At 38.9% G+C, this 13,777-nt stretch overlaps 1 protein-coding gene and 1 non-coding gene across 3 annotated transcripts in view; one reads left to right on the top strand and one right to left on the bottom strand.

Annotated features, from left to right (window-relative positions):
* The window catches only part of Mnat1 (MNAT1 component of CDK activating kinase), a 149,365-nt gene that overhangs the window by 117,144 nt on the left and 18,444 nt on the right, over nucleotides 1–13,777 (bottom strand). The window lies entirely within an intron of this gene.
* On the top strand, nucleotides 13,036–13,167 carry LOC127197429 (small nucleolar RNA SNORA17). Its single transcript, XR_007831673.1, has one exon. It is a non-coding gene; the product is annotated as a small nucleolar RNA SNORA17 (small nucleolar RNA).

Genomic DNA, 13,777 nt, shown 5'->3' with positions numbered 1-13,777 from the left:
TACCCTGATTCCCAAACTACACAAAGACCCAACAAAGAGTATTACAGACCAACTTCTCTTATAACTATAAATAACAAAATTAACAATAAAATACTTGCAAGCTGAATAGAACACATCAAAAAGACCATCTACCATGATAAAGTACTTTTCAGCACAAAGGTACAGATATGGTTTAACATACATACATACATAGAAATGTAATCTACATTTATATAAACAGACTGAAAGGCAAACACACACACACACACACACACACACACACACACACACACACACACACACGATCATCTCACTGGATATAGAAAAGGCCTTTAACAAAATCCAGTACTCTTCATGATAAATGTCTTGGAGAGTTGAGGGATACAAGGGACATAATAAAAGAAGTTTACAACAAGCCCATAGGCAACATAATTTAAATGGTGAGAAACTCCAAGTAATTCCACTAAAACCAGGACCGAGACAAGTTTGTCCACTCTCTCCATACCTACTCAATAGAGTACTTGAAGTGATAAGACAACTCAAGGGGATGATACAAACTGGAAAGGAAGAAGTCAGAGCATCTTTATTTGCAGATGATGTGATAGCACACATAAGTGGTCCTAAAAATCCTACTGGGAAACTCCTACTGCTGATAAACCCTTTCAGTAAAGTAGCTGGATACAAAATTAACCAACAGAATTCAGTAGCCTTCCTATATACAAACGACACATGGACTAAGAAAACAGGGAAACAACACCTTTCACAATAGCCTCAAATAATATAAAATATCTTAGGGTAATTCAAACCAAGCAAATAAAAGAGTTGTATGACAAAAACTTCAAAACAATGAAAAAATTTTTGAAGAAGACAACAGAAGATGGTAAAATCTCCCATGCTCATGGATCAGTAGGATTAATACTATAAAAATGGCCATCCTACCAAAAGCAAGCTACAGATTCAATACAATCTCCAGCAAAATCTAACACAGTTCTTCACAGATGTTGAAAGGACAATTTTCAGCTTCTTATGGAAACACACACACACACACACACACACACACACACACACAAAAGAATAGCTAAAACAATTCTGTATAATAGAAGAACTTCTGGAGGTATCACCATCCCCCAATTTTAAGTTGTACTACAAAGGTATTGTAATAAAAACAGCATAGTATTGGTACAAATATAGACACATTGATCAATGGAATCAAACTGAAGACCCAGACATAAATCCACACACCTGTGGACATTTGATTTTTATAAAGAAAGCCAGAAATACATGCTGGGGAAAAGTCGGTATCTTCAATAAATGCTGCTGGACATACTGGATGGCTGCATGTAAAAGAATTCTAATAGATCCATATTTATCACCATACACAAAACCCAATCCAAATGGGTAAAAGAACTCAACATAAAGCCAGATATAGTGAACCTGATAAAAGAGAAAATGGAGGATAGCCTTGATCTCATTGTACAGGAAAATATTTTCTGATCAGAACACCATTAGCACAGGTACTAAAATCAACAATCAATAAATGGGACCTCATGAAACTGAGAAACTTCTACACACCAAGGGACACAGTCATCTGAACAAAGTGACAACCCACAGAATGGAAAAATATTTTATCTACTGTGTATCTGATAGAGAGCTATTAAGAAAATAAAAATCCAATTTAAAAACTGAAGTCTAAACAGAATTCTCAATAGAGGAAACTCAAATGACTGAGAAACAAAGAAATGTCTGACATCCTTAGCCATCAGGGAAACACAAATCAAAGCGACTCTGCGACTCCATCTTACACCTGTCAGATTGGGTAGGATCAATAAATGAAGTGACAGCTCATGCTGGAGAGGACTTGAAGTAAGAGGGACACTGGCCCATTGCTGGTAGGAGTGCAAACTTGTATGGCCCTATGAGTGTCAGTCTGTGAGTTCATCAGGAAGATGCAGTCCATCTACCTCAAGATCCCACTCTTGGGTCTATACCCAAAAAATGTTTCATCTTGCCACAGAAGACACATGTTCAACTATGTTTATAGCAACTTTAGTCATAATAGCCAGAAACTGGAAACAGCCTAGATACCCCTCAACAGAAGAATGAATAAAGAAAATGTGGTACATTACACAAAAGAGTTATTACTCAGCCATTTAAAATACTGAAATAATAAAATTCACAGGTAAATGGATGGAACTATTAAAAATAAAATTAAACAAACAAACAAGCCAAAACTGACAACAACAACAATGTCCAGAGCGGAGGCTGAAAAATCATCCCAGACCCAGAGAGTCCTATACTCAATCTGGGTTGTTTATAGATTCCCACGGGACCTCTTTAGCCAACAATTCAATTAGATGTCAGCAAGACCCAGTACTGAAAGCTTCATCTGTTGACAAGAGATGGCCAGTTGGGACTCTGTCTCTCCTGTTATTTGATGATTTCACTTAGATCACCCTCATATATATAGGAAAATTCTACCATATAGGCTTCCGTTACTACCCCTCAAATGGCCCTAAGTTTTGCTGTCTCTCTCTGTATTCCTTCCCTCATCCCTTCTCCCCACCACCATTTGATTCTCCCATTCCAGCCCCACCCATCCATCCATAAATATTTATTCTATTTCCCTTTTCTAATGAGAAAACTCCATCCTGCCCCTTACTCTAAACCCAAGCTCCATGGCTCTCTGGAGAGTAGCTCGGTTATCAACTTAATAGCTGGTATCCACATATGTCTGCTTCTTTCTGCTGCAGCGGAGGCCACAGCTCTGTTCCACCATCTTTTTTTCTCAGATACTCACACTTATACTACGGCTTCCAGTTCAGTGTTTTCTAGGATGCCTGAGTGTGCAAACAAGTGGGTCTCTGATTCTCGTGCCTTCTCTTAGGCTCTTTTCCTCTTGTTTGTCTTGTCCAACTCTGAAGTATTAATTCTTGTTTTATCACATTGCATTTTATTTTATTATTACCCCTTAGAAGCTTGCTTGTTTTCTAATGAGAGGCAGAAAGGGAATGGAGCTAGATGGCAGGGGAGGTAAGGAGGAACTAGGAAGAGTAGAAGGGCAAACTATCATCAGGATATATTAATTGAGAAAAATCTATTTTCAATAAAAGGAAAAGTGTGACAAAATGATAGTTAATATTAATAAATAAAAATAATTTTTAAAAAACACTGAGACAATGAATAGAGAGCCTTCAGTACTATACCTGTGACGCACTAAACATTTTTACAGGAATGGTAGTTTTAAAAACTTTTCTAGAATGTTCTAATTCTTCTATTGCCACAACTCCATTTAAAAGATTTGTTACTTCGAAAACTACAAAAACCCTGTGCAGGTATATCTTGAAAACTATTTTCCCTAGTCTTCCTATGAGTCACACCATTTATAAAGGCCAAGATAAACATTTAACAAGTCAAGTAAAGCTTGTCAATCAACCAAAGAAGAAACTGGGAAGATGCCTCCCATGCCTCCTATGCAGGTGTGAGGACCTAAGTTCAGATCTCCTCCCCACCCCCATAAGTATCAGTTGGGCATGAGGCAGCATTCCTACAATCCCAGTGTGTGGGAGGCAGGGATGGGACCCCAGGAGTCAGCTAGCTAGCTACAGTAGTTGAGTCAGTAGGTTCTGGGGTCAGCTGAGACCTTGCCTCAATATGTAAGGTACAGAGCAATCAAGAAGGTTGGTCAACACCTCCAGCATCCATGCACAATGTATAGCAGCATAAACATCTGGGTCCCTACTCGTGCAAGGACACAAGCACATGTGCATGCACAGAGCACACACCAATGTGCAACACACTGAGTACTAAACATTCAGCTTACTAAGAAGACCTAACGGGTCTCACAGATGAGAGTTTTATTTACTTCCCCAATAATCTTCACTGTTTTAAGTATCCTAAATCTCTTTAAAGTTGAGTCCCAAGAAGGGCTGAATTCTCCCTACAAAGAGTCCATAGGGATAAACCGTATGTGGTGGAGGAAACACTGGGCCAGACTGAGCACACATGTCAGACTGTACTTTGTGGAAAAATGATTTGCAGCTTCCAGAAACTCATAAAACTGATGTTACAAATCCACAATGCATGGGTTACTTGTAAATATTCCCGTGACATGCTCTTTCACTCACCTTCCAGAGTGGAGTGCAGGTTATATTGCATTTCCAATCTAAAAGTGCACTGTTAACACCTCCAGATGCATATGGAAACCATTGTCCTCATCTGTTACTCTATTTTAAATGTTCATCTAAAAGAAACAATGCTCTGAACACAATCTTACACATTAAAACAGAAACTCTGAAACCTGATTTACTTAGAAATACCTTTTACTACTGAACATATTTCCTTTATGCTATCTGAAAACATCTCTTTCTTATTATTTTTTAATTTTTTCAAGGTGAGGAAAGTTAAAATACGGTCCCTCATACTATCCCACAGACTGGCCCAGAATTCACTCTGTAGCCCAGGTTGGCCTTAAACTCACAGCAATCCTCCTGTCACAGCCCCAGAAGTGCTAAGATTACAGGCATGAGCTTGGCTGCCCATGGCTCTTGTTTGATTTTGGGTGTTTAATATTTGGTGGTGCTCATATTCAGGGGGAGGAGGTCCCCCTTGGTCACAGTCATAGGGAAGGGGGATTGGGGTGAAAGTGGGAGGGAGGGAGGAATGGGAGGATGTATGGGATGGGATAGAAAATGAGATGTAATATGAATTATTTTATCTTTCAATAAAAATGTGTTTAAAAAAAAAAATATTTGGTGGTGCTGGAATGAACCTAGGGCCTTATGCATGTTAGGAGCACCCTACCAACTAAGCTACATCCTAGCCCTCTTGTTTCTCAAAGAACATTTATTATCTCATTTTGTTTCAAGTTTTCAATTACATATGAAGTCCTAACAAATACCTACGCAATTCACTGTTTTAATAAGAAAATTCTTAAACTATATTAATAAAACTCCCATGTAATAAATCTAAAATCACACAACAAATAGCATTAAATATTCATTAGCCTACTGGTTGACCTATGAGCATTTCTCAAAGTAATTTTGGGAAGCGAGATACTGAAAATGAGGAGAAGAGAAAGTAGTATAGATTGTTTGAACAATGAATTCCTATCACATTAATTAAACTGTTTTCTTAGAATATCATCAAAAACAAAATTTGGAGCTAGAGATATGGTTTAGTTGATAATGTAATCTGCCACACAAGTGAAAGGACCTGGGTTTGCATCCCCAGCATCCACGTGCTGGAAGAAGCAAATACAAGTGGCATTCATTAGCCAGTCAATCTAGCAAATCAGGGAGCTCAGGGCCCAGTGTCACTCTGTCTCAAGAGCGTGACTAAGGAAGATGTCAACCTCTGGTCTCTACAGCATGTACACATGTGCACTCATTTGCACATACACACATACACTACACATATACAGTTAAAACAAAAAATAACAAAAATGATATTTTTTAAAAGGTCCAACAGCCAGGAGTAGTGGTGCACACCTTTAATCTCAGCACTCAAGGAGGCAGAGGTAGGCGGATCACTGTAAGTTCAAAACTAGCCTGGTCTACAAAGTGAGTCCAGGACAGTCAAGGCTACACAGAGAAATTCTGTCTCAAAAAACAAAAAACAAAAACAAAACAACAACAACAAAAAGGGTAAAATAAAATAGGGCCAAACAAGATGGCTGAGCAGTTAATGGGTGCTCACTGCCAAGCTTAATGACCAAGTTCAATCTCTGAAATCTACACGACAGAAGGAGAGAAACAATTCTGATAACTGTTCTCTGTCTTCCACATGTATGCCATGGGACATGTGCATTGACCCATATACAAACACACAACAAATGAAAATTATAAGATTAAGTCCTTAAATCCATTTCCAAAAATCACTTTTAAATTATATCTTTACTCTCTATATATCAGAAATATATATATAATATGAACATACATATATATGTGTATATTCCAAATTTTAGAGATAGATTTTAAGGACTGTGTACTTAATCAAGGTTCTCCCAATTTCTGCCAGAATCAGTCATATCAAAACTTAAAAGTTCAAAATTGAACAGCACACAGTATCTCAGATCGGCAAGAAGTCTAGCATTCTTATGTTCAGAAGAATCATAAATAGCAGCCATAAGCAACAAAATTTTGGTTGTATTTGTTTCCCAATGATCATTTTAGAAAATCACTAACTTTTAAAACATTTTCCTGTGCTTAGCTTTCTTGCCAATATCTTCTCCAGCACTGGAGAAGGTATCAGCCTGTCAGGTTACATTGACAACTCTGGCTAAGTGTCCCTCAGACAACACTGTCAGTCCTTTGCCCCTTCAATCCTCCTCTGATGTATATGGCCAGATCTCTATCATTTATACTTTACTTCTTCAATTATAGATCATTTCAGGTTCACCTCTTTTATAACCAGCTTGGATATCATTTTACTGGTATTGCTGCTGACTGATTTGCCTTTTCATCTATCTACACATTATCTGCCCTATTCCAGAAAGATTTTTACTAAATCTTCACATTTTCATTTTTTACATAACCATTAAAATTCCAAATGTGATCAAGAATGGCGGCACAGATCTGTAAATGCAGCATTTGGGGAGCTGAGAAAGGAGTACTGTCAAGAGTCTGAGGCAAGCCTAGGCTGCATAAAAAGATCACCTTGTCTATTAAAAAAAAAAAGCCAACTGTGACAAATCATGTTACACTTACCTCCTGAATCTGTCTCAAATCTTTGCTTTCATCAAGTAAGCTTAAGGCTTTAGTTAATGTCCTCCTCACAGTCACTAATTCAACATAAAACAAGTAACTAGGAGTCTGAGTTCCAAATGAACCAGCCTAACTTCTAAGCTTTATCTATGAATTAGCCTACCTGATAGACAGGGCAGAGTCAAAGACAAGTAGCTCCATGACCTGAGCGACTGACAGTGGAGGCTTCCTTAGCAGTCATGTTACTGAAGACATAAACAAGAGAGAAGAGGGAAACACACTGAAGACTAATGGATGTGCTAGACAAGGATGCTTTCCACGACACCGTACAACTTAAGTGGCTGATGTCTGTTCTATTTTAAAGTTGAAGATTATTACTGTAAATATTTATACATAAACTATTTAATACACACACACACACACACACACACACACACACACACACAGTAGTTCCACATGCACACCATGACACTAAAAGAGAGAATAAGTTGGGTCTTACTGCATCAAACAGAAAAGTCTTAAAAGACTGTGTATAACCAGAAAAATAGCTATTTTCCATGCCAAGCAACCAGTTGAGAATCAGAACCCACCAATTCAACGTAAACCCTGACAGTCAACAGCTGTCACTGAAACATAAGCCCATGTGACTGTCTCTCTCAGAGCTTAAGTTTTTCCTGCAACAAAGCAGCTTCTTAAGCAGCAATTTCTAAAGCATTTCTTTGTTTTGACAATAAGCAATTCAATCATTTTTTTTCCTATCACTGTGGCTCTGAAAGGTATGTTAAAATGTTATGCTCTACCGCATGGATTAATATGAACTTATAAAAACTATGCTTTTACTAATACTGCTTCCTGGTCATTGTGTTTCTAAATTACAGATAATGATAGGTTTTAGAAAAACGACTACTCAATTACAACTCACCATAAATTCTGAGTTTTCACTACTTGACCACTAAATGAAGTATGAAAGCACAAGATACAACCAACACATTAATAAACTGGGAGTTTGCCAAGTAATGTTGAAATCAGACAGCATTAATTAAGGTCTCTATCATTACTAAGTTACAGTGGATTCCAACAAATAAAATGGTTTAGAGACACGGAGATTAGGACAATCACTTTATGCCTTCGTGCCCTCATGTACTCATCTATAAAATGTGAGCATGGGATGGATGCTCTCTGAGATCTCTTCCAACACAAAAACTTAAGGTCCTAAGAAATTAAAACATCTAAACACACTGGAAAATAACCTTATTCAGCATTTTAAATGATATAGGCTGTAGTTACAGAAATGTACTAATGACCATCTCAACAATAAATTAACACGTAAAGACAAGGGATAAACAAGTGAGCCTATTTGAACGTGGGGGTGGCACCCAAAAAGGACTGCACAGCCTAACTCCTCAGATACAAATTTCGTAGCTTTACTAATTTCATTTAACTGGGAAAAGGGGGAAACCACTCTGAGTCTGTAAAATTCCAACACCAAAAATCCTAAAAGGAAAAAAATCTGTAATCTGATCCTTTAAAATAAGTTTCCAGCTACATGAATTATGAGGTGCCTTTGGGTTGTGTGACATCTATACACAGTAATATGCTTCTTTTATACAACAGTTGACATATTCAATTGCAAACTGCACTATAAGAAGAAAATGTCGAGCCGGGTATGGTGGCACACTCCTTTAATCCCAGCACTCGGGAGGCAGAGGCAGGCAGATCGCTGTGAGTTCAAGGCCAGCCTGGTCTACAAAGTGAGTCCAGGACAACCAGGCATACACAGAGAAACCTGTCTTTAAAAAAAAACAAACAAAAAAACAACAACAAAAAAAAAAAGAAAAAGAATGTCTTCTTTTTTTGGATCAATCCCCCTCGTCTCCTGCTTTGACACTGGGGACGGAGCTGAGGGCCTCACCCATGCCAGGTGAGCACTCTGCCACTATGCCGCTCCCTCGGCTCTGTGTTTTCTTATTAGCTTTATGTGTATGTGATCTTGCGCAGCTCAGAAAAACTTTCTGACCAAGTGGTGGTCACAATTTAATGCTTGGTGAGACACAAAGAAAACATATTATAATATATAGAACCATTTTACCATGAAGTCCCTTAAAACACTTTGAATCGTTATCTTGCTAATTAACTTGAAGCTGTCTAAAACCCATCAGACGCTACTGTAAAGTCACTTTTTAAAAACACTTTAAAGACACTTTTTAAAAGTCATGAAGATGAGACGTACTTGCTCAACTGTACACACACTTGAAAGTGTGTGTGTGTGTGTGTGTGTGTGTGTGTGTGTGTGTGTGCTGGTGATTAAACCTAGGACCTGGTCATGCACACCAGGCAAGTACTCCACACTGAGCTATATATAGCCTCGATCCTTATTTATTAACATTTTTTAAATAATTATTTTAAATTCTTGTTAATTTATTTACATTTGTCTGCATGTGTGAATGTAGGCGTATATACATGCCATGGCATGGCGCAGCACAGTGTGGAAGCCAAAAACAATTTCCTCCAGCTGCTTTTCTCCTTCCACCGTGAGGCTTGGAGGCAAACACCCTTGCCCACTGAGCCATCCTGCCCCCTCTGTTTTTACTTTCTGGTTTGAGACTTGATTTAACTAAGCTGTCTAGAACTGACTCTGTATCCCAGGACAAGCACTGAACTTGTGATTCTCCTGCCTCAACTTCCCAAGTAGCTAAGAGGACAGGCCTGCAATACCAGACCCACCTAAATATGAAATTTCTAAACAAACGCTGGTCCCCCAAAATTCAAGTTACTGGCTCAAATTATAGCAATAATCTGCTTTGTGATAGGAAAGTAGATGATTACTATAAGAGGAAAAGGGAAAAAGACTTTAAAACAAATAGAATCAGTAAAAAACAGGAAAATGAAAAAATATAAATAAGTGATTTTTAAATCATAATTTATAGGTTCAGATGTGGTGGTGCCTTTAATCCCAGCACTCAGAAAGAAGAAATAGATGGATACTGTGAGTTTCAGGCTAGTATGGTCCACATAGAATTCCAGGCCACCCAGGGCTGTAGGGCTATAGGCTGAGACCCTGATGTGAGTTCAAAGACTAGATCATTTTATCCCAGTTAAGACATTACCTAGATACTAAGAATTGTTAATTTATACAAAAGCAGGTTAAATAGTACACACAAAACTGTTTCTAACACAAGGTATAATAAAGAGGAAAAGTAAAAAAAAATTTTACTAAGCATGACATTCAATAACCAAAGAGTCCTAATTCCCAGGGCAAGGAGATAAAATCATTCTGTAATGATAAATGCATTAACTCCAGTAGTGCTCACTAAAGTATATAAAAGGAAAATACAACCTGTGAAAGAAATGTACCCAAGGCTAAGCTTGGTGTTGGAGAGAGCTGTGCATGGTATGCACAGGTTCAATTCCCAGTAATAACAAAGGAAACCTGACAAAGTTAAGTTCAACTATTTGACAATACCTAAGTCCGTTAAACATAAAAATACAACAAACCATGCTCACGATGATAGTTAACATTCTACTAAATCTTTAAAAATTAAGAATTTGAGCCAATAAATAAAAATAAAGAAAGAAATAAATGGATTAATTAATTAATTAAATTGAGCCAGAGAGATGGTTCAGCAATTAAGGGCACTTAATGGCAAGCTCAGTGACCTAAGCTCAAGAACTACAGGTTATGCTCTGCCCTTCATACACAGGTGGCACATGTACACACATGTACACACACACACACACACACACATACACACACACACACACACAAATATGCACACACTAAACTCATTAATCTAGTCAATTAATTCATAAAACCTGAAAAAGAGACACTTTTTTTTTTTTTTTTAGATTTTTCAAGTCAGAGTTTCTCTGTGTTGTAACAGCCTTGGCTGTCCTAGACAGCCTTGTCACTTTGTAGACCAGGCTGGCCTTGAACTTCTGGAGATCCACCTGCCTCTGCCTCTCCCAGTGCTGGGATTAAAGGCGAGCACCACCACAGCCAGCTAAGAGAAACTCTCTTAAAGCAGAAAGCACTTACTCTTGCTCTTCCTCCATTATTAAAGTAAGTGGTTTTTACTTAGAAATTTGTTTCTCCGCCCCCATATCTATCTGTGTGTGTGTGTGTGTGTGCGCGCGCACGCGCGCGCGCGCGCATCTGTGTGTATCTGTGTGTGCGCCTGTGTGTCTATGTGTATGTTTCTATGTGTCTTCTGTGTTTGTATGCCTGCCTCTGTGCATGTGCCTGTGTCTGTCTGTCTGTCTTTGTCTGTGTTTGTGTGGGTGTTGGAGACCAAACCCAAGGCTTTGTGCATATGAGGCAAGTACTGCTACACTGACCTGTGTCCCCAGTCCCCAAAAGTTCCTACTTGAAGCCTATTCTGAAATGTTTGACTTCAATGGAACTCAAAACTTGTATTTGGTATTAGGATTTAAAGGTCAATCAACTGACTGGGAGCCCAGACTACAATCTGAAGAAGACTATTCCTAGAGTCTGGTGTGTGGAAAACTTTGTAACAGGGAATCTCTCCCATTCTTAAAATACACTTAGCTTCATTGTCTAAATTAAGTAAGTAGATCATGAGGTGTGATCCAAGCACCGAAAAGTAACAACACTTTATACCCATTTTCCAAAGGAGTTATAGTTCATCTACCAAGAAAAATGTGTAATAGACCAAAAGAGTTGAGAGAAAGTCTTTTCTTAACAAGCAAAAGAGGGAGCTACTGGTTATTTTCCACTTGCTACAGCTTCCTGGTATGAGAATGCAGAGCCTGCCATGATGAAGATCAATAATGCGCCTGGCCCTGGTGAGACCACAAGAGGCTGAGTCACCAGTGTGGAACCCATTATCCTCCGAAAAAGAACCGAGTCTGGTACAAGAAAGCACAATGTACTTTCTCTAGCCACAAGAGTCATTTTCCTTCTCCTGCCGTCTGCCCAAAAAATAGATGCCATGGTCACTGAAATATGACACGTCCACAGAAACAAGAGATGGATCAGGTGCTTACCAACAAAGCCATTTCATATCATTACATTTCTAACGTTCCTTCAGAGTTTTACTACTCAGAAAATTACACAGTTTTAAGCTAAAAATGTAACCTGTGTATTTGCTTCACATTGGAAATATGCTACCAAATATAAAGAAAAATAATAAAAGACTATGAGAGATCTTAGTAAGTTGAAAGTAACAGAACGTTGAGAAACCGCAAGCGTTGCAAAGGTGTCTAGGGAACACTGCACTTTGTAAGTTCTTGTAGGGAATTAAATGGAACACTCTTTCACAGAGGGATTCAGGAACGGTTATCCAAAGTTTGGCTTCCTACATTTCCACCAACAGGAAAAGCATCAATCCTTTCATAGAGGTCACAGAGTAGCAAACTCTGATACTCAGGACCCAGAACTGAAGAAAAGCAGGGCAGAAAATGCACTTTGATTCCATCTGTGCAGATTTCAAGGTCCTATGGTCGTAATATGCTGCCTAAGATTATAATACCCACTTACAATGCACACATCATTTAGTCATACAAAAACTGCGCACAATTTTACATTTTAATCTTTCACATTTCAGTTTCTCTCACTGTATCTGCCCAAACTGCTTTCAATTTTTGTTTTAAAACAAGAGTCCTGCTACAAAGCTCAGACTGATCTCAAACTTATAGCCTTCCAGTCTCAGCCTCTCAAGTGTTAGAATTACAAACACGCACCATTGTGAATGGCTCTCTATTTTTTTATTACTTAAATATCTAACTAGAAGATTTGTTTCCTTTAAAGTGACATAATCTCCTAAAATAAAATTTAAATAAGTACAGGCTGCTCTTATGGGTAATAAAAACATTTTTATAGAATGAATATAAAATTTAAGCTAATGAAAGATGCAAAGATGATTTTTATCATTCAGTCCAACTAGAAAAGAGTTATGCATAAAGCTGTGTTACTTAAAATTCTTTTTTCTCTGTGTGTAGTCCTGGCTGTTCTAGACTCACTTTGTAGACCAAGCTGGCCTTGAACTCACAGGGATCCACCAGCCTCTGCCTCCCAATTGCTGGGATTAAAGGCGTGCAACACCACGACTGGCTTTAAAATTCTAATTTATTTAACTTGGGCCTAATTATACAGCCGAGAATAATGATACCAACAATAAATCATTTCATGTGGTAGAAAAAATTTTTAGATAAGAATGGTAAAGTCTCCTTTTAAGGCAACTGATCTTATACTTTCTAATCAAATAATTAATAATTTTCTAGTTTCCCAAAATGTAGACTTTTGGAGGCCAGCCCCAATGGAGACATCTATAAAATGAATACCAAAAGCTAAGGCCCAGGGAACACTGCAGAAGACAGAAAGATTACTATAAGAAGAACTGCCCCTAGAGGTATTGCTGGTGTGGCTGTTGTGTCACATGTGTCAGTAGGTGGCTACATCAGGAGAGAGGCTATGCCCACACTCAGTGTTCTGACCTGTGAACATTTGAAGGATTAGTAGCCTAACAATACCTTTTAAAAAGATAGCCTGATATGACCACCAGTCAAGGGCCATGGAACCTGGACAGGGAGCTACCCTGAAATGAAACCACCAGTCCAGAGCTGCACAGACCCAGACAAGCTCTCTGTAAGCTAGGACCTCAGGCCCCAGGTGGGAGTGAGCCTGAGATAGGCGACTCTTACAAAGGACCCTAGAGCAGGATGGGGCAAGGAGTGAGCCCAAGATGACCAGCAGACTGGTGCTATGGGGCCCAGACAGGGAGCTAGCATGAAATGATCACCAGCCCAGTGCCACATAAGTCTGGGATGGGGGGAGCAGACTATGTCCGAGAGTACCCCTCCCAGTGTCATAATGCACAAGTGAGGCATAGGACTCTTGAGGCCACTCCTGTGATGACCCAGACACTCAAAGACCCAGGTCACCACTAAGAGGAGCAAATAAGAGGTGAAGAAATGGAAGAGAAAGAGAAGCAGATGGATGTGGACACAGTGAAGACAGGCAGAACTGGAGAACTCGAGTAGTGACGAACAGCCTGACGTGAGTAGCCAGTGATGACACCTGGGGCCATATGGAGTGCTGGCCTGTGCTGCCACCAGGGACATCTGGGTCCATGGCCCTG

The sequence above is a fragment of the Acomys russatus genome, chromosome 1 (genome assembly GCF_903995435.1).
Source record: "Acomys russatus chromosome 1, mAcoRus1.1, whole genome shotgun sequence".
In the NCBI taxonomy this organism is placed as follows: domain Eukaryota; kingdom Metazoa; phylum Chordata; class Mammalia; order Rodentia; family Muridae; genus Acomys; species Acomys russatus.
This window is presented reverse-complemented; position numbering and strand designations above follow the sequence as displayed.